General features: G+C 38.7%; 1 protein-coding gene across 3 annotated transcripts in view; it reads left to right on the forward strand.

Moving 5' to 3' along the window:
• Gatad2b (GATA zinc finger domain containing 2B) overlaps positions 1-27,999 on the forward strand; it is a 71,934-nt gene that overhangs the window by 21,241 nt on the left and 22,694 nt on the right. Inside the window, exon 1 of one of the 3 annotated variants that reach the window (XM_076932815.1) lies at positions 22,547-22,565. The exons of the other annotated variants lie outside the window; for them this stretch is intronic. The gene's annotated coding sequence lies outside the window, so the exon portion shown is untranslated. Of the gene's footprint in view, positions 1-22,546; positions 22,566-27,999 lie in introns of those variants that run through there. 3 annotated transcript variants of the gene reach the window in all.

Below are 27,999 nucleotides of genomic sequence, written 5' to 3' on the forward strand. Positions count from 1 at the left end.
TCTCTAATTTTAGTTCCACAGGATCTGATGCCTTCTTCTGACCTCTGGGCACCAAGCACACATATTGCACACAAACATGTATAGGCAACACATAAAATAAATATATCTAAGTAAAAATTTTTAAAAATACTTTGTTCACTGTTGGTCTGGGAGTCAAACTTTGGTTATCAAGATTGTGTAGCAAACAATTTTAGTCAACTAAACCTTTTGACCAGCTGTAGGTGTTCCTAGGTCTTTTTTATGTGACCCTGACTATCTTGGATGATATGTAGACCAGGCCAGACCAGTCTTTCCTCCTAAATTCTAGAATTAAAGGCATGTGCCTCTAGGCTCTGCCTGGTCTTTCATCTTTAGTCTTTGGGTGTCTTTACTAAGCAAACTCTTATTATTTATCTTGTTGGATTATTCGGATGGCTTATGCCTCTTTTGGCTAGGCTTGGAAACTCTGGCCTTTGTGAGCGAGCGAGCGAGTGCGTGCGTACCATAACAAATGTGGAGGGCAGAAGACAACTTTGTGGTTGTTACCTTTCAGGGTCAAGTGGCACAGGGTCTTTGTTGTTTTGTGATGTCTGATGTCAGGCTAGCCAGCTAGTGAGCTTCTAGGGATCCTCTTGTCTCTGCTGTAGGATCTTGCTGTAGGAGCTTTGGGACTAGAGATCCACTTAACTGTACACACATGCATATGTGTAAGATATTTTGTGTTTTACATACATGGGTGTATTGTCTGCATGTTTGTCATTGTACCACATGTATACCTGGTGCCTGCAGAGACCAGAAGGCAGCATTGAATCCCTTGGTATTGACATTATGTGAGCTGCCATGTGTGTGCTAGAAATTGAATATAGGTTCTTGGAAAGAGCAGCTCTTAACTACTGAGCCATCTCTCTAGCATTCTTACTCAAAGTTTGATAGGTGTTCCACACATATGGTAATAAATTTACAACCCAAATATGGGTTTATAATGAAAAAAGGACACTTCTCTGGAGGCAAATTATCCCTGTGTTTTGGAATCTTTATATAGATGGTTTGACCTATTCCCCCCTCCCCTTAAAACTTTATGCACTAAAGAATTTTCAGTTATATATCTAAATCTAGAATAATATAATTTCCATCAAGTTTGAAACATCAAGTTTCAAAATTATCATTCTTTATAATGAATTTTAGTGCTGAAAATATTTAAAAAGTATATTTTGAGGGCACATATATTTAGCAGCATGAGTTTTTATTTATTTTTTCATGTACTGCATATACCAATGCGTCCTTTATACTATACTGATGGTCTGTCGATGACTTTTGCCCTTGGCCCTTTTTATGTTTCTTATCTTGATGCAGGGCTCAGTAAGTTATACAGGCTGGCCTTGAATTTACTCTGAAGCCTAGGAAGGCCCTTAACCTGTGGTTCTCCTGCTTTCAGTCTCTTTTTGTAGAGAGCAATAGAAGAATGCCACACCAAAGTAAAATCGAGTGTTTAAAAAAGATGTGATAATAATATGACTACTAAAAGTACCTTTTTTACCTCCCCATGTGAGGTTGTACTTAGTTGAAGACAAGGATTTTAAGATGTTTGGGTTGAGTTGTATTTTGAGGGGTGGGGGATTGTTTTTAGATTTAATTTTGTGTACGTCTGTTGGTGTGAGAATGTGCACATGAATGCTGGTGTCTACAGAGGCCAGAGGTGTTGGATCCCTGTAGAGCTGCTTGGGAACTAGACTTAGATTTTCTTTTTTTTTTTTTTTTTTTTTTTGGTTTTTTTCGAGACAGGGTTTCTCTGTGTAGCCGTGGCTGTCCTGGAGCTCACTCTGTAGACCAGGCTGGCCTCGAACTCAGAAATCCACCTGCCTCTGCCTCCCAAGTGCTGGGATTAAAGGCGTGCGCCACCACTGCCTGGCGACTTAGATTTTCTTATAACAGCAGCACGAACTCTTAACTGTGAACCATCTCTCTGGTCCTAGAGAGGGAGTGTGTGTACATGCACACCTGCTACTCCGTGCATGGAGATTTGAGGACAACTTGCAGGAGTCTGTTCTCTCCTACTGTATGGGTTTGGAGGAAAAAAAAAAAAACCCAAAAACCTCAGGTTATCAGGTTTGGCGGCAAGAACCTTTAATCACTGAGCCATCTCACAATACTTTTTTTTTTTTTTTTTTTGGAGATGAGTCTTTCTGTAAAGGTCTGGTTTGTCTGGAATGTGCTTTTATGGATCAAGCTAGACTTGAACATGTAGCAGTCCTTACATCTGTCAGTTTATGGGATTATGGATATTTGCCATATCTAGCTGAGGGTTGAATTCCATTGTTAGATAAATGCAAACATTTACGACTTACCTAAAATAGAAAACACTTGATGCCTTTCTAAGATAGAGGAAAGGAAATAGAGAATGAAACTGAGTCAATAGTCAAGCATGTCTTTAATCCCAGCACTCTGGAGGCAGAAGCAGGCAGATCTCTGTAAGTTCCAGGCTAGCCTGGTCTAGAGTGAGTTCTAAGACACCCAGTGCTACATAGTGAGAGACTCTGTCTCAAACCAAAAAGAAAAGAAAAAAGAAAAGAGAAGAGAAAAGTCCTGGTCACCCAGAACCAATAGTACTGTGACTATAAGAAGAAGACTAAGTCAGGAATTTAGGACTACCTTAGTTAGGCATCTTGTGGAGTCTGTTAGAGTTGTTTTGCCTTCTGGAAAGATCAATTTTATAAGTGTTAACTACTTTAAATGCTGTAGGTGATCATGTTTCTGTTTCCTAGGAGTAGACAGTGCAATGCCTCAGTTTCTTTGGGAAAGAAAACTCCCTCACAGAAAAGTCTGGTTTAGAAACATATTACATTAAAGATGAAATATACCTAGTATAATTTCTCTGTTCCTATATAGTTAGTAATCAAGTCATTGAGTGGAATATAACCAACTTTAATTTTTTAAAATTTATCTTACATATATGGGTGTTTTGTCTGCATTATATCTGTACACTGTTTCCATGCCTACCTACCTCAGTGGCCAGAAAAAGGCATTGGATTCCCAGGAACTAGAGTTATAGATGGTTGTGAGCCACCATATGGGTGCTTGGAACTGAACCTGAATTCTCTGGAAAAACAGCCAATGCTCTTAATCTCTGAGTTATCTATTTAGTCCTTTTGCTGTTGTTTCAATCAGAGTTGCATGTAGCTCAGTTTGTCTCCAAGCTCACTATATAGAAATACGACCCGTTCGTTACTTCCCAGATGCTGGAATTACAGATGTGCTCAGTTTTACACAGTACTAGGGATTGAACCAGAACTTTGAGCATGCTAGGCGTGTATTCTGCTAACTGAGCTATAGTCTTAGCTACATGTCTTATTGAATGAACACATAAGGGAGACTACTTTCAAAAAAGTGCTATTCTATTTTTAATTTATGTTAAGTACAGAATACTGGGGTAGGAACCAGGGCATGTTGTAAGTGGCTCTGTCACTAAGCCATATCTCTCAGTTCTTCCCCAAATTACATTTTTTTTTGGTGTGGTTTTGTTTGTTTGTTTTTGATTTTGCTTTTTAAAAAAATCCATGTGTAAGTGCCCTTTGAGACAGGGTCTTCTATAGCCCTGGCTGGCTTGGAACTTGCTGTGTAGACCAGGCTGCCTTCTGACCCATAGAGATCTGCCTACCTCTACCTCCTGGAGAACTGATAGAGACCTATTAAGTGCAACCTGTCATGTCCGAGAATTACAATATCAGTCATATGATATGTAGCTTGGTATAGATGTGATTTTTATTTTATTTACTTATTTATTGAGGGATTGAAGAGATAGCTCAGTGGTTAAGAATGTTATACCACTTTTGCAGAAGGCTTTACTTGGGCACCTAATATCTACATTGGGTGGTTCATAAACTCCGGCTTCAAGGATCTGACACTCTCATGTAGCCTTCTAGGTGCTGTACATGTGTATAGACCTATATACAGATATACACATACACATATAATTAGTGGTGCTTGCCTTTAGATCCCAGCACTCAGGAGGCAGAGGCAGGCAGATCTCTGTGAGTCAAAAGCCAGCTTGGTCTGTGTAACCAGTTCAAAGCTAATAATAGTGAGACCCTGTCTCCAATCAATCTATCTTCTTAGTTTCCTCCTCTCAACCCTCCTGACTCAAGTCTTGGGTCTCCTTATACATGCTAGGTAAACAGTATCAATGAGCTATATACCAATGTCCAGTTTTTGAAAATATAAATTTAATGCATTGCTTTGGAAAACATTTTAAAATTGAGTATAATTTTGTTTATTCACTATTTTAGGAACTTTGCTATTGGAGAGAAATAAGGGCTTCACGAGACCTTCTCATATAGATATATGAGAAGTATATGAAATATATATTTTGATTTTTCACAGGATCAAATGAAGCAGGCTTTGAGGTAGTATATTGATGGTATATATTAGTTGAAAAGCACTCACTGGGGCTGGAGAGGTGGCTCAGTGGTTAAGAGCACTGACTGTTCTTCCAGAGGTCTTGAGTTCAATTCCCAGCAATCACATGGTAGCTCACAACCATCTGTAATGGCATCTGATGCCCTCTTCTGGTGTGTCTAAAGACAGCTACAGTGTACTCATACACATAAAATAAATAAATACTTTTTTTAAAAAGCCAGTGTTATTTCTTGTTGCTATTTATAAAAGTCTTTAGTTCTTGGGTAGACAGAGATCTCAGAACAAATATTCTTAGTTGAGAGAGCTTCCACAAAACAACTGGACTAGGCCTTTTCTCTGGTTTGTTTGAATAGTTTCCTTACCACATTCTGACTACCTTACATTTTAGGGAAATGTGGTTTTTTTGTTTGTTTGTTTGTTTGTTTGTTTTTGTTTTTAACTTTTATTTTATTTTTTATTTTTTATGTTTATTGATGTTTTGCCTGCATGTATGTCTGTGTGAAGGTGTCAGAAGCCCTAGAACTGGTGTTACAGACAGGTGTAGGCTACTATGTAGGTGCTGGGAATTGAACCCAGGTCTTTTGGAAGAACAGTCAGTGCACTTAACTACTGAGTTATCTCTTCAGCCTGTTTTTTCTTTTTAATAAGACAGGGTTTTATGTAGTTCAGACTAGCCTTTAACTCCTTATATAGGGACCTTGAACTTTTTTTTTTTTAAGCTCTTCACATGTGTGCCTCACATTTAGGCTTATTTATAGTTTTTATTGAACTACATCTCGAGTCTGCATAAACCATTTTTATTTTTTATGTGTGCATGTATACATGCCTATGTGTGTCTGTGTCTGTATATCTGCCCCATGTACATGCAGTACATGTACTTCAGTGGTACCAAAGAGGGGTTAGATCCTCTGGAACTGGAGATTCTAGATGTTTGTGAGCCACTATGTGCTCACATATGTTGCATATGACCACACCAGGGTCCTGTGCAAGAACAGTAAATACTTGTAACTGCTGGGCCATTACTCCAGCCCCTGGCATAAATCATTTTTAAGGCGTGTTGTGTACACAGGACACTGGAGAGATGGTTCAGTGGCTAAGACCTCTTACTGTTCTGCAGAGGAGCCATGTTTTGATTCCCAGCACTCACATCAGGCAGCTCACAATGGCTTATATCTCCAGCTCCAGGGGAATTCATGTCTTCTGCCCTCTTAGAGCACATGCACACATGTAGTACACACAAATTTATGCAGGCACACATACATATTTATACATAAAAATAATCTTTTTCTAAAAAGTGTTTTGGAACTAAGGGTTCATTTAACATATAAGGCTTTGGGTACATACATACACTCACAGGAAAGATACGAGGTTATAGCTCATTGGCAGGGTACTTGTCTAACATTAATGACATGTCACATTACTAGCTCTGCTAAAAGTAAAACTCTTAAGAGTGTGAGTATGCAGATGCCATTATACTACTTGGATATAAAACTTTGCTGTGATTGTGTTAGTTCTGGCTTCAACTGTCCTAAATGTTGTCAGTCGATAGGGCTACATTAGACCTGTAAAAGTTTCAGAGAAAAAAATTTTGAAGCTGGGCATGGTAGATGACGCCTATAATTCTAGCACTCAGGGTGCTAAGGCTAGATTGAAGATTGTTGTCAGCTTAGACTATAGTGTGAGACTTTGTCTTTTTTTTTTTTTTTTTTTTTTTTTTTTTTTTTAAGAAAAGATTTGATCTGAATGTGGTGGGGTGCCTCCAGCATTGAGAGGCAGAGGCATGTGAATCTTTTTGAATTTGAGGCCAGCCTGGTCTATACAGTGAGTTCCAGGACAGCCAGAGCTACATAGCGAATCCCTGTCTTAAAGTTTGACGAATATATCTGCTGGTTTATCAGTACCTGTCCTATACTTCAAGTAAGGATGAAGAAAAGTAGCTTGAGTCAGACTTGAGGGCTCACTCAATCCCAGTAATCCCAGCACTCACAAAGGTTGCCAGGAAGATCTTGAGTTTGAGGGTATGTAGTAGGGGGTGGGGTGGGAGGTGTACCAAATAAGGAGGTTGATACAGTGTCTTTGTTTTATAGTATTGGGGGGCATATTTTGTATTGATTTTGTGTTTTTTAGAACCTTGGAAACTAAACAGTTAAAGCACTATGATTTGAGAGGAAACTAGCTCTCATGAATGAAGGCAAACTCTGGCAATAGGCCAGAATAATGGGGGGGGGGAGGGTTAGTTAGGGTGGGGAAAAAATCTGATTTTTGTACCACAAATTACTATTTAAAATTAAGAGATAATTTCGTGTCCTGAGGTTATAAACTGGCTACAGCTGGTCCCCCCCCCACCCCGCTAGGCATCATGGGTAAAAGTAAGCATCCCCTTATTTCTTTTGTTTAATAAAACAGTACTCCATGTGATTGACAGAGCAGTGTACCCGCTTGGAGACCAGGTTTGTGCAGGTCTCTCATAGGGGCTGCTTTGCATGGGGCCACCTCTGAGAGCCTCTCTTACTATAGGAAAGACACAATAGGAAGGAGAATGAGGGACCCCACACAGGCTAGGGGGGAAGGAAGCAAGCAGTCTAAATTTATTTCTCCTTTTCTTCCTTTTATGTTTTTATAGCCCTCTTTCTTTGTCTCCAAATTTCTTGGCAACTAGGGGAGAGGGTGCAGAAATTATATAAGTACATTAGCTATCTTTTTCTCTTCACCACACCTTTTTTTTTTTTTTTTTTAATTTAAAAGTAGAAACTCAATTGTTTTGAGTTCTTCACAGCAGTTTCATGACTCTGGTTTCTGGTGGAATTGAAGTAATAAAACACTGTTGCTTTTTAAAGTCTATTATGGAATAATTATTTCTCATATAATATCCTTTCTGTTTGGATCCTCTTTCCCTCTGCTTCATCTATTTGCTATAATGATGAGGGTTTTTGACCCCAGTATTCACGATGATGTTTTATAGGCAGTGTTGTTAAGGTTCAGTTTCTCTTGAGCCCCCTCCCACCCTTCTTCCCTCTTTCCCTTTCCTCCTCCCTCCCCCCTTCATTTAAAAAAATGTCTTTTGTCTACAGCAGGATGGTTCTAGCTCCCCTTACCCTGTTACCCGCCCCCCCCCCTTCCATGTTAGCTCTAATACTGCTCTGTGAATGGAATGAACCAGCTGACTGAGTGCTGGCATCATGCCAGAGGGTTGTGAGAAGAAATGAGAATGTGCGCGCTCTCGTGTGTGTGAGCATATACAGAACACAAAGGGAAAAGCCTGCAGTCTAAGAAATCACAGCCTCTTATGTAAGGAAGTCTACGTCATCTCTGCTTGCTTGCCTGTGGCAAGGAGAAAGGGGGGAAGACTTAGAACATAAAAAGATCTTTTTGACACACATGCACACATATACATTTTCTTTGCTTTCTTAAAATAGATATTTGTGTTGCAACAAACGTGAGAGAATGAATTGCAGGTCTACAAATAGTAGTGACCATATTCATAGGTCCCGTAGTAACTTTTAAGAAGGGTGAGGCAGTTTGTTTTGGATCTCTTTTTGCTCTTGTTCAGAGGTGTTTTTACTTGGAAAGGACATAACTAGAAGAGAAATTTGCATTAGAAGTTGAATGGATGTAATTTGTTAAGATACTTTTGGAATTGGTATTGTTTCTAATTCAGAATTCCCATAGGTTCCTGGGTGTGTCCATGAAAATGATTGCACTTACCAAGAAATAAAAAAGCTAGATAATAAAGCCATTAATGTTTATAAGCTGCTTTTTAAAAATTCTTTTTCTTTATTTTGTCTTATATATAACATGGTGGTTCTACTTTCTGTTGTGGGGTTATACACAAGAAATTACAGTTTATGGAAGAAATTTGATAAAAAGATAAATTTGAAATTGTTCTAAGCATCAAACTCATTGTTCCCAGGCTGGACTTAAACTTGTGTTCCTTCTGCTTCTGTCTTCCAGGTATTGGGATTGCAGGTATGGATCACTGGGTTTGGTTTTACAAATCTCTGTTCTTGCCACACATTTAAATATCTATTTTGGTCTTGAGTTTTGGAGGGTAATGTGAAGTTGTACTTTTTTATTTTTTATTTATTTATTTATTTATTTATTTATTTATTTTTGGTTTTTCGAGACAGGGTTTCTCTGTGTAGCCCTGGCTGTCCTGGAACTCACTTTGTAGACCAGGTTGGCCTCGAACTCCAGAAATCCGCCTGCCTCTGCCTCCCGAGTGCTGGGATTAAAGGCGTGCGCCACCACCGCCCGGTTAAGTTGTACTTTTAAGCACCTAGCCTTTTTTGTTTTTATTTAGTACTGGAGATCAAACAGGGCTTTGCACATGCTAGGTAAGAACACCACTGAGTTAAATATCTATCTAATCTGAGGTTAAACTTTTAAGATTTTAATATAGGACTGACTAGAATGACTACTTGTTCAATCCCCAGGCTGTCCAGTTAGTTATTCTCCCACCTCAAGTTGCTAGAGCTCACTCTTCCAAGTTCCACTGTACATGTTTGGACATGTCAGAGAACAACTCACAGGACTTAGTTTTCTCCTTGGGGTCCTGGAATCAAACTCAGGTCATTAGGTAGGGCAGCAAGCCATCTATTTAGCCTGTAGGTAGGTTGGTTCCTTCCCTCCCTCTCTCCCTTCCTCCCTCCTTCCCTCCTTTCCTCCTTCCCTCCCCCCCCCCTTGTCTGTCTTCCTCCTTCGCTCCCTCCCCCCCTCCCTTCTTCCCTTCTTGGTTAAGTCCTCTGGTTTTGGTATCAAGATAAGATTGGTTTTAAAGAATGAGCTTAATTGTTTTCTATTTTATGGAACTAGTTGAGAATTACTAGTGTTACCTCTTCTTTAAAGATTTGATAGATTCGATATTAAATTCATCTGGTCCTGGGGTTTATTTTGTTAGAAGAGTTTTATTTATTTATTTATTTAGTGTTTCAGTCTCATTTTGTTACACATTGGCTTAAATATAAATATATATACATATATATATACACATATATATATGTGTGTGTGTGTACACCCTTTGGTTGTACCCCTTTGGTTCAGTTTTAAAGTTCATATGTCTAGAAATACATCCATTTCATGTAGATTTTTCTATTTTTTGCAGTATAGGTTTTCAAAGTACTTTTTTTTGAGATGTGGTTTCTCTGTGTAGCCCCTGGAACTCATTCTGTAGATCAGGCTGTCCTTGAATCCATCAGGGATTCTTCTACCCATGCTTCCTGAATGCTGAAATTAAAGGCATTTGCTACCATGCCCAGCTACTTTTTTTTTTTTTCTTAATTTCTTCCTCCTCCCCTTTCTTTTTGAAACAGGGCTTTGCTTTATAGTTCTGACTGTCCTGAACTCACTTTGTAGACCCCTCCCTCTATTTTGCTTCAGTTTCTGCCTTGAGTTCCTGTCCAGATTTCCTTAGAGGATGGACTAGAACTTGTCAATCAAATAAACTTATCCCCAAGTTGCTTTTGGTTAGTGTAAAACAAACTAGAATAAAGAGGTCTGATGCTTTTGGGTTTCACTTGCACTTGTGTACATATTACAACAGACACACACACACAATAATAAATAATAATAATAAATAATAATGAAGCTTAAGATGTTTTAAATGATTGTTGAGTATGGTACCATATGGCTGTGATTCTAGAATTCTAGGGACAGAGGTAGGAAGAACACTGTGGACTGGAAGTCAACAAAACAAGCCAGCCAAGCAGCAACATATTGAGACTTTGTCTCACTAAGTATGTAAATAAACCATAAAACAACCAGTTCTCCCACCCAAACCCCTAAACAGTGCTTTTCAAAAATGAGTTCAGCCTAACTATGGTGGAGCAAGCTTTTAATACCAGCACTTAGGAGACAGAGGTAGACAAATCTATCTCTTCAGTAGAGGGAATATAAAAGTTCCTGAGAGTATAGACATTAGGTTTGTGAAATGTGAAATAATACTACTTTCTTACTAAATTGTTTCTGCTTTTGGAAGTGTTATTTTCAATAAGTAAGTTATTTAGGCTAATATGGAGTATTTTAAAGCAAATTGCTGCTTTAAAGTTTCTGTTTTTTATTCTAACTTGATGGCTACTTTAGCTATAGCCTACAAACAGAATCTATATGTGGGCCTTTGGTGCTGGGAATCTAGAACCTTGTGCATGCCAGACACACAAGTACAGAGCCTTGTCTCTAACTGGAGGGGTGGGGGTGTTTCTTGATGCTTTACCTTTTTAAAACAGATTTATTTGATTTTACCTTATGAATGTTTTGCCTGCATGCATGTATGCATACCAGGAACCCCTAGAATTAGTAGGGCTAATGGATAGTTGTAAACTATCATATGGGTGCTGAGAACTGAACAGGGTAAGCACATGCTCTTAACCACTGAACTATCACTCCAGCCCGTTCATTATTATTGATATTGTGTGTTTGTGTATGGTGCATTTGTGTATGTGTACCATAGAATGTATATGGAAGTCAGAGGACAACTTTGTGGATTCAGTTCTGTACTTCCACCTTTTTAGCTGGATTCTCGGGTTTGAACATAGGTCATAATCAGGCTTGCCTAGCAAGAGTCTACCATCTCAGTGGCCAGTGTTGTAATTTTTTGGGGGGGCGGGGGGTGTTTCGAGACAGGGTTTCTCTGAGTAGCCCTGGCTGTCCTGGAACTCACTCTGTAGACCAGGCTGGCCTTGAACTCAGAAATCCGCCTGCCTCTGCCTCCTAAGTGCTGGGATTAAAGGTTTGCGCCACCACCGCCCGGCAGTGTTGTGATTTTTAAAAAAATGCCTAGGTTGGCCTTGAACTCCTGGGCCCAGATGATCCTTGTGCCTTCACCTCCTAAGTAGTTGGTACGACAGGTGTTTGCCACCATGCCTGGCAGATCTTAATCTTAACCATTATAATCTTTTATAATGGTTATATGCTGTGTATCCTTAACAGAAGTGTGGTGTGTGGCTGTACTGCTATTACTGTGAACCATGTCGAGGGGACAGAAAGTGGTATACCTCATTTCTTTCTTCCATTGTTAAGAGTTTAGTCTTAGGCTAGTGAATGTGATGCAACAGAAAAGCCATGTGGACAACTTCCGTTATTATGAAAGAAAAAAGTTAATTTTTAAAAACATTTATTTAGGATAGGTAGGGGAGTGTGTGTGTGGGGGGGGGTTGATTGATTTGAGGTAGTGACCTCAGTGGAATTGGAGAACTGGGAGAATGTTTCCAAAGTGTATTCATATAGGAAGCATACTGTTTTCCTTAGATTTTATAGAGTTTTAGGTAGTTTAGTTTTTATTTTTTTTAAAAAACATTTATTGGAGGAGAGCTGTGGCATATGTGGAGGTCAGAGGACAGCATGCCGAATTCTCTCCTACCCTGCGGGTCCTGGAAATCACCAAGCTGGTTCTGAGTACCTTTTAACCTGCTGAGCCATCTTGTTGGTCCAGGAATTTAATTATGATATAGGCAATGACAACAGTATCATTAAGAATTGGGGAATACACACTTTGCTAAGATTTTATTAGATGATCCTTATGTAGATGTATGATAAGGGGAGGTCAAGGGTGGTAGTATGCAAATATGTGAGTGAAGTTGCTTGCTGTACAAAAGATTGGGACAGACAGGTTTGGTTAGGAGAGTAGAATGGAAGCTAGGCAGGAAGTAATAATGAAGCTAGTATAAAACCTTGAAAAAGAGCTTGGGGAGAGGCAGGAGAAAAAATATAAAACAAACAACCTTAAGAGAAGTCTTAGTTTTATTAAATTGAAACAGCAAGGAAAGCCACTGAGAAACTATTCTGTTGTACTTTTAAGGTCTTGAGGTTCTTTCTGGTAAATCTTGGCATGATTATTTAATCACTTAAGTTTTAGTCATAAAGCCACTTAGGTGGCTGGAGAGATAGCTTAGCACTTAAGAGCTTGTACTACTCTTCCAGAGGCTTTGAGTCAGTTTTCAGCACCCACACAGTGCCTTACTGCCTGCTACCTGTAGCTCCAACTCAAGGGTACACCATGACCTGTTTTGGCTTCCATGGGCACCTGCATCCGTGTGCACATACCCCATATAGATACAGGCATATACATGTAGTTAAAAATAAAACCTTTTGGGGGCTTTTAATGCCTTGGTGTTCATTACCCAAATATGAGTGTTTGATCTATACTCAGTTCAAGTTAAGAAGAAACTAAGACAGATTCTAAAACAGCTTCTTATATGTCGGCTTAAATTTAGAGAAGTACCATATGTCTCAGAAGAGAGTTGATAAATTTTGTACTTCTCTTTAGAACTAGTACTTAGGCTTGATACCTTATATCAACTTTGGTGTTTATAGCAGTCTGCCAGTATCTTCCCTACTTGTGCCAGGTTACTCTTTTAGATTTGTCAAATCACTTTTCCTCCCTTTCTCCATTTCTTTTTTCCCTTTTATTGTGCCCAGGATCAAAACGGAGGTACCAGATGTGTATGTATTCTACCACTGAGCTACAGTCCCAGCCTCACAAATTTCTACTCTCTTGGTTAATATCTGTCTTAGTTTTCTATTGCTGTGTGAAAAGACACCAAGACCACAGCAACTTTTATAAAAGAAAGCATTTAATTGGGGCTTGCTTACAGTTTCAGAGGGTTGGTCTATTGTCATCATGGTGGGGACCATGGAAGCTCGCAGGTAGACATGGTGCTCTTGCAGTAGCTTTACAGTTCTACATCCAGATCTGAAGGCAGCAGGAAGAGAGATCTACTGGGTCTAGTTTGAACTTCTGAAACCTCAGAGTACACTTCCATTGACACTCATCCTCTAACAAGGCCACACCTCCTAATCCTTTCAAATAATCTCATTACCTGGTAATCATTCAAATCTATGGACCTGTTGGGGCCCATTCTTAATTCAAACCACCACAGTACTGTTGCCAAGTAATAGTGTTGTGTTGTGATTTTGAGATGGGCCTTATTCTGGAGCACACTTTTATAGTCTAGGCTGGCCAAGAACTCAGGACAATCCTCCTGCCTTAGCTTCCCCAGTGCTAGGTTCACAGGCACAAACCGTCATGCCCAGCTCCTTGTCAGTTGTAATTATGCAGTGCTTTGGGCTTCTGTCTTTTGTATTACTATCTTGTACAGAGACCAGGGTAGTTTCTTCCTTTTTCCTTGTTGAGTAAATCTCTTTCTAATGAGAAACGTAGCACTCATAGACCCACATTTGGAACCATGCTTTTCTCAGGGGATTGTCAGCATCTTACTCTGATAATTGCTAAGTTCCAGAGATTACTACTTCTAGGATGGTGTAGAAGTAACCTCTAAAGTCATCTCATTAAAGCAGTACATTTAGAGATAATTTCATTCCTTGTAGGTTCTGAAATGAAACTTGTTCTGTCTCCAGTTTGCTTTCTGTTTGAGGCTTTTATAGCCCCATTTGAAGAGTTTGTTCTGCAGTTTTGTTTGTATGTGTTTAAGTTCCTTTAGGGAAATGAAATAAAGAGGTTATATTCCTGGGAAGCACATAGTTAATTACTGGGAATGGCTGGCGATATGGAGCATTAGTGAGCTTGGAAGGAGCTCAGCTATCTGGTTTGCATTAGGGTAGTGGGACTTGTTCAGGATGGGAATCCATTTTTCTGTGGTCTTTGCCAGTACATGAAAAATACATTTTGTTTCTGGTTTGGTAGAAAACATGGTCTTTCATTTAATTGAAGGTTGGTTTCTTTTTGTTTGTTTGTTTTTGTTTTGTGTGTGTTTCTCTTTATGTATATATGTATGAATGTATGTATGTATATTTGGGTGTGTGTGCTAGGAATCAACTATAGAGGAACTTATACATACTAGTAAATGCTGTACACCTGAGCCACCTGAGCATGGAAGTAGGGGTCACAGATTTACTAATATCTGAAGAACAATTGAAACATATATCCCTTTAAAATATATCCCTTTAAAATATGTGAATTAGCCAGGTATGACTATATAGGCTTCAAACTTTTTTTTTTTTTTTTTTTTTTTTTTTGGTTTTTCGAGACAGGGTTTCTCTGTGTAGCCCTGGCTGTCCTGGAACTCACTCTGTAGACCAGGCTGGCCTCGAACTCAGAAATCCGCCTGCCTCTGCCTCCCGAGTGCTGGGATTAAAGGCGTGCGCCACCACCGCCCGACTAGGCTTCAAACTTTAACCTTTGTAAAAGCAGAAGCTTCTAGAGTTTCTACACCAGTTTGGCTACACAGAATGAGTTTCATACAGACTGAGCATGGTGGCAGCATTTAGGAGGCGGAGGCAGTCAGATCTCTTGAGTTTGAGTCCAGTGTGGTCTACAAAGCAGGTTCCAAGATAGCCAGGGCTACACAGAGAAGCCCTATCTCAAGAAAACAAACTACCCTAAAAAATTGGTCAGCCTGGGCTATTTAAGATGTCATCGCCTAAAAGAAAAAATAAGGCTGGCCAGGTGGCTCAGCAATTAAAGGCAAGGTGTTGCCTGAGTTTGATTCTTGAGATCCACACGATAAAGAGAATTGACTCTTGTTCATGCTCACATACCTGCACATACACATTTGTAGAAATACATCCGTTATCATTCAGAGAAGTCCTAGGTTCATTGTGTATAGTACATATCTTCATGCTTATTTTCCTTTCTTCTTATTATTTTTCTTTATTATTATTTGTGTGTATATATGTACATGTACAAGTGTGTCTGTTTGTGTCAGAGTATAACTTTCAGGAATAAGTTTCTTCCTTCTACCTTTAAGTGGGCTCCTGGGATTGAACTCAGGTTGTCAGGTGCTTATGTAGCAAGTATTTTTATTGTGAGCCATTTTGCTGGCCTATGATTATTCTTGAGGGACTGTCCTGGAGGATTGTTTGTTGTTTTTGAGATTGGGTCTTACTATATAGCCACAGCTAGCTTGAAACTCTCTCCATATAGACCATGGTGGCTTCAGACTCATAAAGATCCACTTGCCTAGGCTTTTGAAGTGCTGGGATCAAATGTGTGTGCTACCACTCTTAGCTAATACTTTTTAAAAAACATAATTTATTTTCATTTATAATTATGTGTATATCTAGCCCAGCATGCTGGTACACTCTTTAATCCCAGCACTCAGGCTTCTTGGCTACTTCTTAATTGCAATTTTGAGTTAAGGGCTTGACATGGATGAGGTGGGTAGAAGGAGGACAGAGGGAATGAATGAAAGAGAACCACTGAGAGTGAAGGTCTTCTTGTGTATGAGACTTTTCTAAGGTTTTAGTGATTACTTTTTCCTGTCATAAACACTTCTTAGGATGTTTTCCCAAAGACTGCAGTTTTCATGTCCCCGGCATTATTTGTATGATTATAAGAGTAAATTTGGGGACTGTATGGTCTTTATGTACACTGCTGTCTTCAGGTATTTTATTGCTAGCAAGTAAGACTTAATTAGGTTTTCACTGACAAAGCACAATGTGTAGAAGACTACCTTCTTTAGCATGAGTGTCTGCTGGCTGAGAGTTGAAGTCCACTTCACAGCCTTGGTGTGGGAGAGGAGTGGCAGTATTCTGGGTGTTAGAAGTGCATACAGACATTAATCATCACTCTGTTTTGTCATGAGGTCTTAGGAAAGTTTGTTTCTTATAGCCACAGTTTTCACATAATGAGAATAATCCAAACTCCATAGGAAAATGAGGAGAAAATGATATATGATATATGTATGTATATATACTTATTAGCCCATTCTAGCATTTGCTCAAATATTGATTCCTCCTTTTCTGTCTTCCTTGTCTCTGTTGTCTTCAGTCACATATCTGTTACTTTTTTTCCTGCTAGAGTGTACTTCGTTCCGTCTGTCTTCAGACTGTGGTGAACATGTCGCTTGGAAGGTACTTTATCTGAGAAGTATTTCTTGTGTATGTACTTAGGAAAGAGTGATTTCTAGGAACAGTTTGAAAGATTCTTCTATGCGTTTTCTCTTCTAGTGCTCATTAGTGCTGAAGAATTTCTTGTGTTCCTTTTATTTAAAAATAATATTTAGCTGGATGTGATATTACTTAGGAGGCTAGGTAAGAGGATCGTAATTCCCAAGCCATCTTGAGAGAGACTATTTTATATATATATATCAGGCTTTCCTCTGATGTCCACACACACACTATGGCACTTGCATACTCACATAGGCACGGGGCACACAACTGTGAAATTAAAAGTAAAAGGAAGTGAAGCTGGGGATACAGCACAAATGATAGAGTGCTTGCCTAGCATGCAAGAAGCCCTGGGTTCAATTTGTAGTACCGAATAAGTTGGATGTGGTGGCGTGTGCCTGTAATAACACCACTGAGTAGGTGAAGACAGGAGGATCAGAAAATAAGTCATCCTCTGATTTTTTTGTTTGCTTGTTTGTTTGTTTTTCCAGCATCCTGTGATTTTTATATCAACTTCAAGGCCAGCTTGTCTATGAGAACCTGACTCAAAAAAAAAAAAAAACCTGATAAATACTATACCCTTGGATCCCACATAAGTTTTAGTTGTTCCCATTGCACATGCACACACAAGATTTTTTATTTTTTTGTACTATTCTGGGGAGTCAAAGGCAATGCCTCTTGCAAGCTAAGCAGGGATGCTACCACTATGTATACCACTTTCAGCCCTTTAAATTCATTTTAAGATTTATTTATTTATTTTGTTTGTACATTGTAGCTGTCTTCAGACATTCCAGAAGAGGGCTCCAGATCCCATTACAGATGATTGTGAGCCACCATGTGGTTGCTGGGAATTGAACTCAGGACCTCTGGAACAGCAGTTGGTACTCTTACCTGTTGAGCCATCTCTCTAGCCCCCTAAATTCATTTTAAAGATGTGTTTATTTGTATTTATATGTTATTTGGATGCAGCATGTAGGTTCATCACATGCATGCATGGCCAGCAGAGGCTAGAAGAGGGCATTGGATCTCCTGGAACAGACAGTTGTAAGCTGCCAGGTGGATTCTAGGAACCCAACACAATTCTGCAAGAACAGCCAGTGCTTTTAATTACTGAGTCATCTCACCAATGCCTAGCCCTTTAAAAAAAAAAAAATTTTTTTTTTTTTTTTTTTTTTTTTTTTTAAATTTTGCTTTAGGTGCCCAGGCTAAGCTTTGAACTTGGAACCCTTCTTCCTCGGCCTCCCAAATATGTGGGATTACAGGTTTGTTCCACCCAGCCTGGCCAACATTGCTTATTATTGTGAAAGACCAGGCTTTGTTTGTTTAAGCATAGTTTGGATTAATGCTGTTATCCAGTTTGGATGGATTAGTATGGAAGCAAAACAGATGCATAAAACCAAAGCCTAGTTATTTTTTAGTATTGAGAGTTTAACGGGCTGATTACAGCCAAAATTATTATGAAAGTATATACATGTTGAGTCTCAGTTCATGTACTTACTGTGGAATGGTTATCATCTATAGACCAGCAATAGTCTGTGGATTACTTTGACTAGTGTTGCTGTTCAGAAAATGAAAAATTTTTGTTGACAACTGAAAAGTAGCCTTTTTGCTAGTTCCAGGAAGTCCAATTTGCTCATATGCAAAACAGACAGTTTTACTGCTTTGCTTATTTTGTGGAGATGTTGGATTATGTGTTATATTATAAATTGAAAAGCTAAAAAATTATAGTCAAGCATTAATTAAAATTTAGCAGATTCTAATTAATTATCTAAATAATTATTTAGCAGAGACTTTGTAGACAGCTAGAGAAGATCGAGATATACGACAAGGAGTTTGATATCCAAATGTATATTTACCGTTGGAGATGCCAAGTTCACTAAATTTCACTAAACTAATAAAATGTCCTGGGCATGGTAGTTCACACCTTTAATTTCAGTACTGGAGCCACAGAGGCAGGCAGGTCTTAGTTAGTTTCAGTGGCCAGCCTGGGCTATGTAGCAAGTTCTAATTTAGCCAAAGCTCCATACTGAGGCCTCATCTTGAAATTAAATAATGCTGAAGACTGTTCCATTCTCTCTCTAAACTTCAGTGCTTGTATTTTTTTCAGTGTATGGCTCTGGGCTGTTTCTTGGTAATGTCTGAAATGAGAACATATCACACTTCTTGGAAGCAGGAATTCTTTTTGATTTTTTTTTTCCTGGTATTTGTTGTATATGGTTATCTTTTTAACTTTTGGGGACAATTTCATTCTGTAGTCCAGACTGGCTTCTAACTGAGTAATCTTCCTGCCTCAGCCACCCAACCAATAAAAGGATTATAGGTGTGAATCACCATAACTGGGTTAGATCTATATCTTTTTCTTTTTTAAAGACAGAGTCTCACTATGCATATCTGCCTGACATAGAACTCAATATGTAGACTAGTGAGGCTTTCAATTCACAGAGTAGGAGTAGTAGTTGTCCTTCCTCAGCCTCCTTCTCCTTCTTTGTTCTTCCTTTTAATCCTAGAGTACATTATCCTCTCTTTCAACCAACTTCTGGCCTTTAGCTAACTATCTAGTTCCACAGCCTTTCTCTTTTAAACTAAGCTGTTTTTCTTAGGATCTATTTGCAGAAGACAGGTTCTTACTGTTGTTTTAGCTTTACTTATTTTGTGTACCAAATCTGCTGTGCCTGCAGAGGTCAGAAGAGAGCCCTAGAACTGGAGTTACAGGTAGTTATGAGCTACCATGTAGATGCTAGGAATCAAGCTCAGGAGGAGCAGCTAAATTAGCTCTTAATTGTTGAGCCATCTCTCCATCTACCCAAAGACAGGTTTTGAAGCCAGAATCAGTCAAGGACAGGGTGCCTGTTATGTACAAGTTAGATTCAAAAGTAAGAAAACGAATTACATCGAGGGGTAATGATACAAGCCTTTAATCCTAGCACTTCAGGGATGGTAGGCAGAGGCAGGCATGAATCTTTGTGAACTTAAGATCAGTTTGATCTACACAGCAGATTTCAGGGATATATAAAGGGACTCTATCTTTAAGAAAAAGAAAGAAAGAGAGAGAGAGAAAGAAGGAAAGAAATTACTACCTACCTTTTTGATTTTTCTGGGAATTTGTAGTTTATTCAGGGAGAAATGGACAAGTAATTCACTAACTAGGTATTGGCATGTTTAAAATGTCTTGACAGGATAGATAAGGAAAAACTGCCTAGGAGAACCATACAATCTAACCCTTCTAACTGGGGCACTGTTACTCATTATTAGGGGATAAACTGCAACATGTCCCATGCATACCAAAGAATCTTGTTACTCTATTATGTCTTCTGTAGTCTTAATATGTGGAGTGTGCATAAAGGCCATAATGTCATTCCTAAGGTGCCCTCTATCTGTTCTGTTTGGCGCAGTTTCTTGTTTTGTTTTTTTGTTTGTTTGTTTTTTTTTTTGTTTTTTTTTTTTTTGTTTGTTTTTTTTAAGACTGGGTTTCTCACTGGCCTGGAACAGTGCTGGCATTACTGTCTTGTATCACCACAGCTAGCTGTGTTGTTTGTTCGTTCCTTTTTTTTTTTTTTTTTTTTTTTTTTTTTTTTTTTTTTTTGGTTGTGAGGGTTGAACTTAATTTTTTTTCTGTAAGTCCTTTAACAAATGAACTTTTTCTCTTGCCTATCTTTATATAGTAATGGCAAAAACAGGTTTTCAAGCATGAAAGGATATGTCAAATTGCAGATAGTTGACTTGCTCTGTTATACATATAGGGGGAGCTGGAGAAATGGCTCTGGCTAAAGAACACTTGCTACTCTTCCAGAGGTACTGAGTTCAATTCCCAGCAACTACATGGTGGCTCACAACCATCTGTAGTGGGATGTGATGCCCTGTTCTGGTGTGTCTGAAACAGTGTCAGTATACTCATATACAATAAATAAATCTTTAAAAAAATAAGCCGGGCGATGGTGGCGCATGCCTTTAATCCCAGCACTTGGGAGGCAGAGGCAGGCGGATTTCTGAGTTCAAGGCCAGCCTAGTCTACCGAGTGAGTTCCAGGATAGCCAAGGCTACACAGAGAAACCCTGTCTTGAAAAACCAAAAAAAAAAAAAAAAAAAAAAAAAAAAAAAATACATATAGGAATAAGAGTAGAGTGATTAAAAAAGTAGATTGGGACTAGATCATGAAGGGTCCTCTATACCTGGGATGTATGTGTACATTTAGAAGTATGTCACACATGTAGAATCCTCACCTTCCTTGTTTTAGATGGTTTATTTATTTATTTTTTTTAACCACTGTGGAACCACAAGCTTCCAGGGATTCTCTTGTCTCCACAATGTATGCTATTGTACAGCTTTTACGGGGCTCTGGGGTTTTGAACTCAGCTCCTCACACTTGAAAGGCAAGTGCCTTACCATCGAACCATCTCTCTTACTCTACCCAGGCTTCTTAAGCTGTGGGTCACAAATCTGAGTGCTGCTGAATGAATGAATGAATGAATGAATGAATGAATGAATGTGACAGTAGTAAAGGTTCTAAACATAATGAACATCAAAAGTTAAACTGACAATAATCTTGAGGTGTTTTTGGCAGCATTGCTTGTGATGCACCTTCACTGCAGCCTTAATTCTGAGCAACATGTGCTCATTAAACTGCTTGATTGTCATGCCAAGGAACACCAGTGAGCACCGGCCATTGTAAGTGTTTGAACTGCAATGTTTTTACTTTGCATACTTTTTGCCCTATTTACAAATATTACTTTTAATATTTTCTTACCATCATTCCTTATCATATAAGCTTCAAGTTAGAGTATCTTCACTTTTTTTAAATATTTTTCTTTTCCTTTTTTTCTGAGACAGAATCTTACTATATAATAGCTCTGGTTGTTCTGGAATTCAGGCTGGCCTCAAATTCACAGAGATTCACCTGCATCTTCAAGCTGGTATATCTGTTACCATTTTTTATTTATTTTTATTGATTGATTTGAGTCATTGGGCTTCTGTAGATAATGCTGGCTTTGAACCTTGTCGTCAGAGCTGGTATTGAATTCCTTATCCTCTTACCTCCAAGAGTTTGAGATTACAAACAGGGGCTACTAAACCCTGCTTAGATCTTTTATTTATTTATTGTTTATATTGACTTTTATTGATATAGGGTCTCACTATGTAGCTCTGACTTACCTGGAACTTACATAGAACAGGTTGACCTAAAATAGAGATCCATCTGATTTTGCCATCTGAGGTTTGGGATTAAAGGTATTGGTTACCATGACTAACCTAGAATTTCTGTTTTAAAAATTGCTGTTTGGTTTGCTGACTTGAGTTTAATTAAAGATTATTACCTGGAGTCTGGAGAGAGAACTCTGTTAAGAGTACATGTTCTTGCAGAGGACTCAGGTTTCTATTGCCAGCACCCACATGACACCTGTAACTCCAGTTTCAGGGGTCTGACACCCTCTTCTGGACTCCATGAGCACAAAGTATATATATTCAGTGCATGTGTGTCTGTGTGTGTGTGTCTGTGTGTGTGTGTATACATACACATATATACATACATATACGCATATATGCAGATAGACACAGATATAAAACAAAGGAATATTCTTTTAAAAGTAAATTTACTTGCAATTTAATTGCAAATTAAAAATTTCTAATTGCAAACAGTTTATGAAATAAACTAGTATTAATACCTTTACCATTTTGTGCTGTATATTTATGTGAAGTGATATTCATTATCAGCATTGATAATGATAAAAATAGCAATAGGGTTGAATAGTTGATAATGATAAAAATAGTAGTAGATTTGAGGTCCGGAGAGGTGCTTCACTGGTTAAGAGTCATGCTGCATGTATGGAGTTCAGAAGTTGGTGCAGATGTTTTTTATAGTTCTGCCTTATTGTTATTTAAATTTTCTTTATGTGTGTGTCAGCGTCTGCATGGACGTTTACCACGCATATGCAGTGCCTGAGGAGGCCAGAAGATGGCATTGGATACTCTGGGACTGGAGTTAGAGATGTAATCTCCATGGTTCTCTGGAAGAGTGTTTTTAACTGCTGAGCCTTCTCTTTAGCCCCCACTATCCCCCCGCCCCCTTTTAATAGTCATGGGTAGACATGATGTGGGAATGTAAATGTGAGTGTTTGATTTTTCTCCTTCTGCCTTTACATGGGTTCCAGAGACTGAACTCAGGTTAGGCTTTCACAGCTGAGTCGGATTGCCAGCCTTCTACTTTACGTTTAAGATAGGGTTGTCTGGCTAAATCTGGAGCTTACCAGTTCATCCCGAGTAGCTGGCCAGCAAGCCACCAGGATCTGCCTTCCCTCACGTACCTCTCCATTCACAGTGCACCTGTCATTTTAATATAGGTAAGAGGAGTCTCAGCTTATGTTCATGTTGCACAGCAAATACTTTACCCACAGAGTCATTTCTCCAGCACCAAGATTAATATATTTTTTTCCAAGATTACATTAATCAGTCAGTCATTCATTCAATTTATTTCTTGAACTAGGTGAATTGGTGCATACATGTAAACTGAACACTTTCCTTGTCTTTCCTTGTGCTTGAGGTTGTTGAAATTCTTGGATCTGTGGGTTCCGTTTATTAAACTCTTTTTTTGTTTTTTGGGTTTTTTTTTGTTTTTTGAGACGGGGTTTCTCTGTGTAGTCCTGGCTGTCCTGACACTCTGTAGACCAGGCTGGCCTCCAACTCAGAAATCCGCCTGCCTCTGCCTCCCAAGTGCTGGGATTAAAGGCGTGCGCCACCACTGCCCGGCTATTATTGAACTCTTAAAGTTGCTCTTTGACTTTGGATTTTTTTTTTTTTAAATCTTAAGTCAGTTCTTCACTTTATAAACTCAAATTGGCCTTGAACTCTTCATCCTCCCACCTCAGCTTCTTGAATGCTGGAATTGGAATTTATACCACCACACCTACTCTGCTATGCTAATATTTTCCATCATTCCTGCTACTAACATACTTTTTCCTTTATTAAAATGATTTATGTATATGTATGCATGCCTTCATGTATGTATGTCCATTTCTAGTGTCAGAAGGGGCCAGAAAAAGGCATTTCCTAGAACCAGTCACAATCTGTTGAAAGCTAGCATGGAAGATCAGTTAAGTATTCATGACTGCTAAACCATCATCCTAGCCCCTTTATAAACATTTTTTTAAAACCCATCTTGGTTGGGGTTCAGATGCCAACAGAATTTGTGAATAATTTATGGGGCTAGAGAGGGAATGGCTCATAGGTTAAGAGTACCTCACAAATGCCTGTAACTCCAATTCCAGAGGCATACGATGCCTTCTGCTTCCTAAGACACCTGCAGCCACACCCACATATCCCATATAATACACAAGTAATCAAAAAGTGATAAGAATTTAAACTATTATTTTAAAAAAACCTTTATGTGTTTGCATGTATTGCCTGCATGTATGTGTTTGCTACCACATACACATGTAACTCCCATATAACTGGAATTATAGACAGCTGTAAGCTGCCATGTGGTTGCTGGGAATTGAACCTAAATTCTCTGGAAGAGCAGTAAGTACTCTTAACTGCTGAGCCGTCTCTGAAGCTGCATAACTTCTAATTAAAAACTGAGAGGGCTGGAGAGGTGACTCGGTGGTTAAAAGAGTACTACAGCCGGGCAGTGGTGGCGCACGCCTTTAATCCCAGCACTTGGGAGGCAGAGGCAGGCAGATTTCTGAGTTCGAGGACAGCCAAGGGCTACACAGAGAAATCCTGTCTCAAAAAAATGAGAGAGAAAGAGAGAGAGAGAGAGAGAGAGAGAGAGAGAGAGAGAGAGAGAGAGAACGAACGAACGAACACGAACTACATATTCTTCCAGAAGTTCTGTGTTCAGTTCCCATCAACCACATGATGGCTCACAACCATCTATATAGTACAATCTAATGCCCTCTTCTGTTCTGTATGTGTACATGCAGATAGAGCCCTCATACATAAAATAAAGTGTTTAAAATAGATAAATCTGAAGTTTACAGTTTATCTGTTTTAGTATAGTCACAGAGTTTTGTACATCTCTTACTACAGATTCAGAACTTGTCATCAGACTGACAGAAACCCTCTACTCATTAGCAGTAGTTCTGCCTTAGGCAGCTACTGATCTTTGGTTACAAGTTTGCTTTTTCAAAAACCTTTTTTGTATGTGTACATGTTCCCATGTGTGTATGTGTGTGTGTGTGCAGGCCAGAGGTCGATGTCTTCCTCTATCCTTCTTCACCTTATCTTTAAGATGATCTGTTTCTGCCTCCTCTGCACTGAGATTATAAGCATATACTGCTATATTCAACTTTTTACAAGAGTGCTGGAAACCTAAAGTTAGGTCCTCACATATTTTTCACATGTAGTAAACACCCAAAGGATATGTTCCAAAGCCTCTAGAGGATAGTCCTGAACCCTGTGTATTCTGTATTTTCCTCTATGTCCTGCAGGCCATAGTACCAGAGTAACTGGCCTGTGTTTTGTGCTCTGATTGACTTCTGTGCATTACTGTTTCTGTGCTTCGCACCCATTAAGTCACTTGAATATGTACACTGTGGTTTAGCAGTTGTCTTAGTTAGGGTTTTATTGCTGTGAAGAGACACTATGACCTCAGCAACTATTATAAAGGAAAACATTTAATTGGGACTGACAGAGGTTTAGTCTATTATTGCCATGGTGGGACAAGGAGGCACACAGGCAGACTTGGTGCTGGAGGAGCTGAGAGTTCTACATCTTGACCATTAGGCAGCAAAAGGAGACTGTGTGCCACACTAAGTTTAGCTTGACTGAGACCTCAAAGCCTGCTACCAGTTGACACATTTCCTCCAACAAGGCTACAACTACTCCAATCAAGCCACTCTCTGTGGGCCAAGCATTTAAATACATGAGTCCATGGGGGCCATCTATTCAAACCACCACAGTGGTAGTCAGCTATTAAGGAAGAATGTTCACACTATTTAGAAGAACATGTAACTTGGGGTCTGCTGTGGTGATGCACACCTTTAATCTCAGCACCAGGGAGGCAAAGACAAGCAAATCTCTTATTTCAGCCTGGTATACATCAGTTACAGTTCAGCCAGATACACACAGTGAGACCCAGAGACAGACAGACAGACAGACAGACAGACAGACAGACAGACAGAGAACTATATAATTTGAACTTGATGAATGGCTTTTTTTTCTAGAGTTTTTTCCATTTAATATTTTGAGGCCAAAGCTAACTGAAATCACAGAAATCCAAGAAAAGAAAAAAAAAAAACAAAAAACCCAACAAGTCACATGAATGTCTTATAACTGTCTCTACCACTTACAATATTTTTAGTGTTTCTCTGTATTTTCATCTTATTATTATAATTTGTTGTTTCTGTTTTTTAAGACATAGTTTTTCTGTGTAGCTCTGGCTGGAACTTGCTCTATAGACCAGTCTGACCTAGAACCCAGATCTGCCTGCCTTTGTCTCCTAAGTACTGGGATTAAAGGTATGTTTCACCATTATTTGGTAGTTTCTCTGTTTTGTAACATTTGTTTTAGTCCCCCCCTCCCTTTTTGTCTTAACAATATTCTATATAATTGTGCACCACAGTGATAGGGTTTTGGGTTGTAGACAAGTTTTTGTGTGAAGTCACTGTTTTTAGTTTTGTTGGACATAAAACTAGCAATAGAATTAATGGGTTATATAGTACCTCTATTTAATTTAGTGAGTTGCCAACAGCAATATTTGAGTCTTTTACTTTTTCTATACATTTCCCAATGTTATTATCTGTCTTCTGTATTATAGCTATCCTAGTTATGAAAGTGACTGTGTGTGTGTGTTGTATGCTTGCACACTTGCATACATGCACCCTAAATGTAGAGATTATAGAACAATTTTGAGGAGTTAACTGTTTGTACTTTCATGTGGGTTTTCAGGATCAAACTCCAATCCCCAGGCTTGTGTGTGCCTTTATCCACTGATCCACATGCTAGTCCTGCATCTGGTTCTGATTTTCTTCTCCTTGATGACTGGTAATTTTAAGAATCTTTTGTGTGTTCATTAATTAGCCTTTGTGCATCTTGAGAAATGTTTATCCAAATTATTTGCTTCCCTGCCTGGATTTGCTCTCACTCGTTCTTACCCCATTTTCCACCCCATCATTTGTTCATTCACTCATTCATTTATTCTTTTTGGTACTGAGGATTAAACTTGGTCTTGTGAATACTATGCAAGTGCTCTACCACTGTACTGTATCCCCAGACTTGGATTTTATTTGTTATTCTTTAATGATTAATTTTATTTTATATGCGTGTTTTAGCTGTATGTATATATATGCACCAGCTGTGTGCCTGGTGCCCACAGAGGCCAAAAGGTAGCACCAGATCCACTGAAACTAGAATTAATGCTGTGGGTGTAAGCTGACATTTGGTGCTGAGAACCAAACCTGTTTTTTTTCTGGAGGAACAAGTGTTCTTGACCACAATCTTTCCAGTGTCAAGACCTTGGGTTTTAGACATTGTCTCAGTTTGTAGATCATGCTGGCCTTTTTTCCTAATTTCAGCTCTCTAGTGCTAGCATATACCATTCTGTTCAGTGCCTCTCTCCCATCTTCACTGAGCCTGGGGTATTTTGGGCAAGTACTGTACAACTACATCTGAAGTCTCAATTTCTAGGCCATATCCTAGAAAGTACACAAAGTATTAGTTTTGTTTAAACCTAGTTTATCTTTTTTGTTTCTTTATGATTTTGGTATATATCTAAGAAATATCATTTAATCCCAGGTGGCAAAGATTTACACTATATTTATTCTAAGAATTTTACATTTTTTCTCAGTGGTGGTGGAACACACCTTTAATCCCAGCCCTGGTAAAGCAGAGAGGCAGGCAAATCTCTTGAGTTCCAGAACAGCCAGGGATATATAGAGAAACCCTGTCTTGAAAATCAATCAATCAATCAATCGATCAGTCAATAAAATAACTCTTACATTTAGGTTTTTGTTCTAGTTTTTCATAATTTTTATATATGGTGTGAGGGGGCTTCCCTCTTGATTGTTTTGCATGTGAATAGATAGCCAGTTATTTCAGAATCCTTTGAAAAAGCTATTCTTTCTGATTCATGCATCTTTGTGCTTCTGTTGGAGATCACTTGACCACAAATATTATAAAGAGTGTATTCTGTTAAGGATATGTCTGTCTTTATAAACAATTTATTTATATCTCTAATATTAGATAAGTTATTGATGAGAATCTTTGTATGTTTTTTTTTGTTTCTCATTTCAGCATGTGGAATACAGCTCTATAGCAAATAATTGTTTTAAATCAAATAATTGTCTTTTTAATAATTTTTTAAATAATTATTTATTTTATGTATGTGAGTACACTGTTGCACCAGAAGAAAGTATCAGATATCATTACAGATGGTTGTAAGCTACCATGTGGTTGCTGGGAATTGAACTAGGACCTCTGGAAGAGCAGTCAGTGCTCTTAACCGCTGAGCCATCTCTCCAGCCCAAATAATTGTATTAAATTTTTTGTGTTTTGTATCTGTGTGTACCTGTGTGTTTGTGTTCATGTATGAAAGTGAGAATGTGCACATGTTGTATGTTTGAAGATCAAAAGGCAGTGACATAGTAATCAGTTCTTCTGAATCCCTCAGTATGTAAGGAGGGTCATTTGAGAGAGCTCTAGACTGGTTTTCATCCGTTACACTCTGTCCTTGGTAGTTTAGCTGCCATTATCTTACTTTTCTCAGCTACATCTCTTCAACTCAACCTTACCCCCAGTTTCTTTTCCCTGAACTATGCCCTAGAAATTCTTTTATGT

This window comes from Arvicanthis niloticus, chromosome 4 (assembly GCF_011762505.2).
Source record: "Arvicanthis niloticus isolate mArvNil1 chromosome 4, mArvNil1.pat.X, whole genome shotgun sequence".
In the NCBI taxonomy this organism is placed as follows: domain Eukaryota; kingdom Metazoa; phylum Chordata; class Mammalia; order Rodentia; family Muridae; genus Arvicanthis; species Arvicanthis niloticus.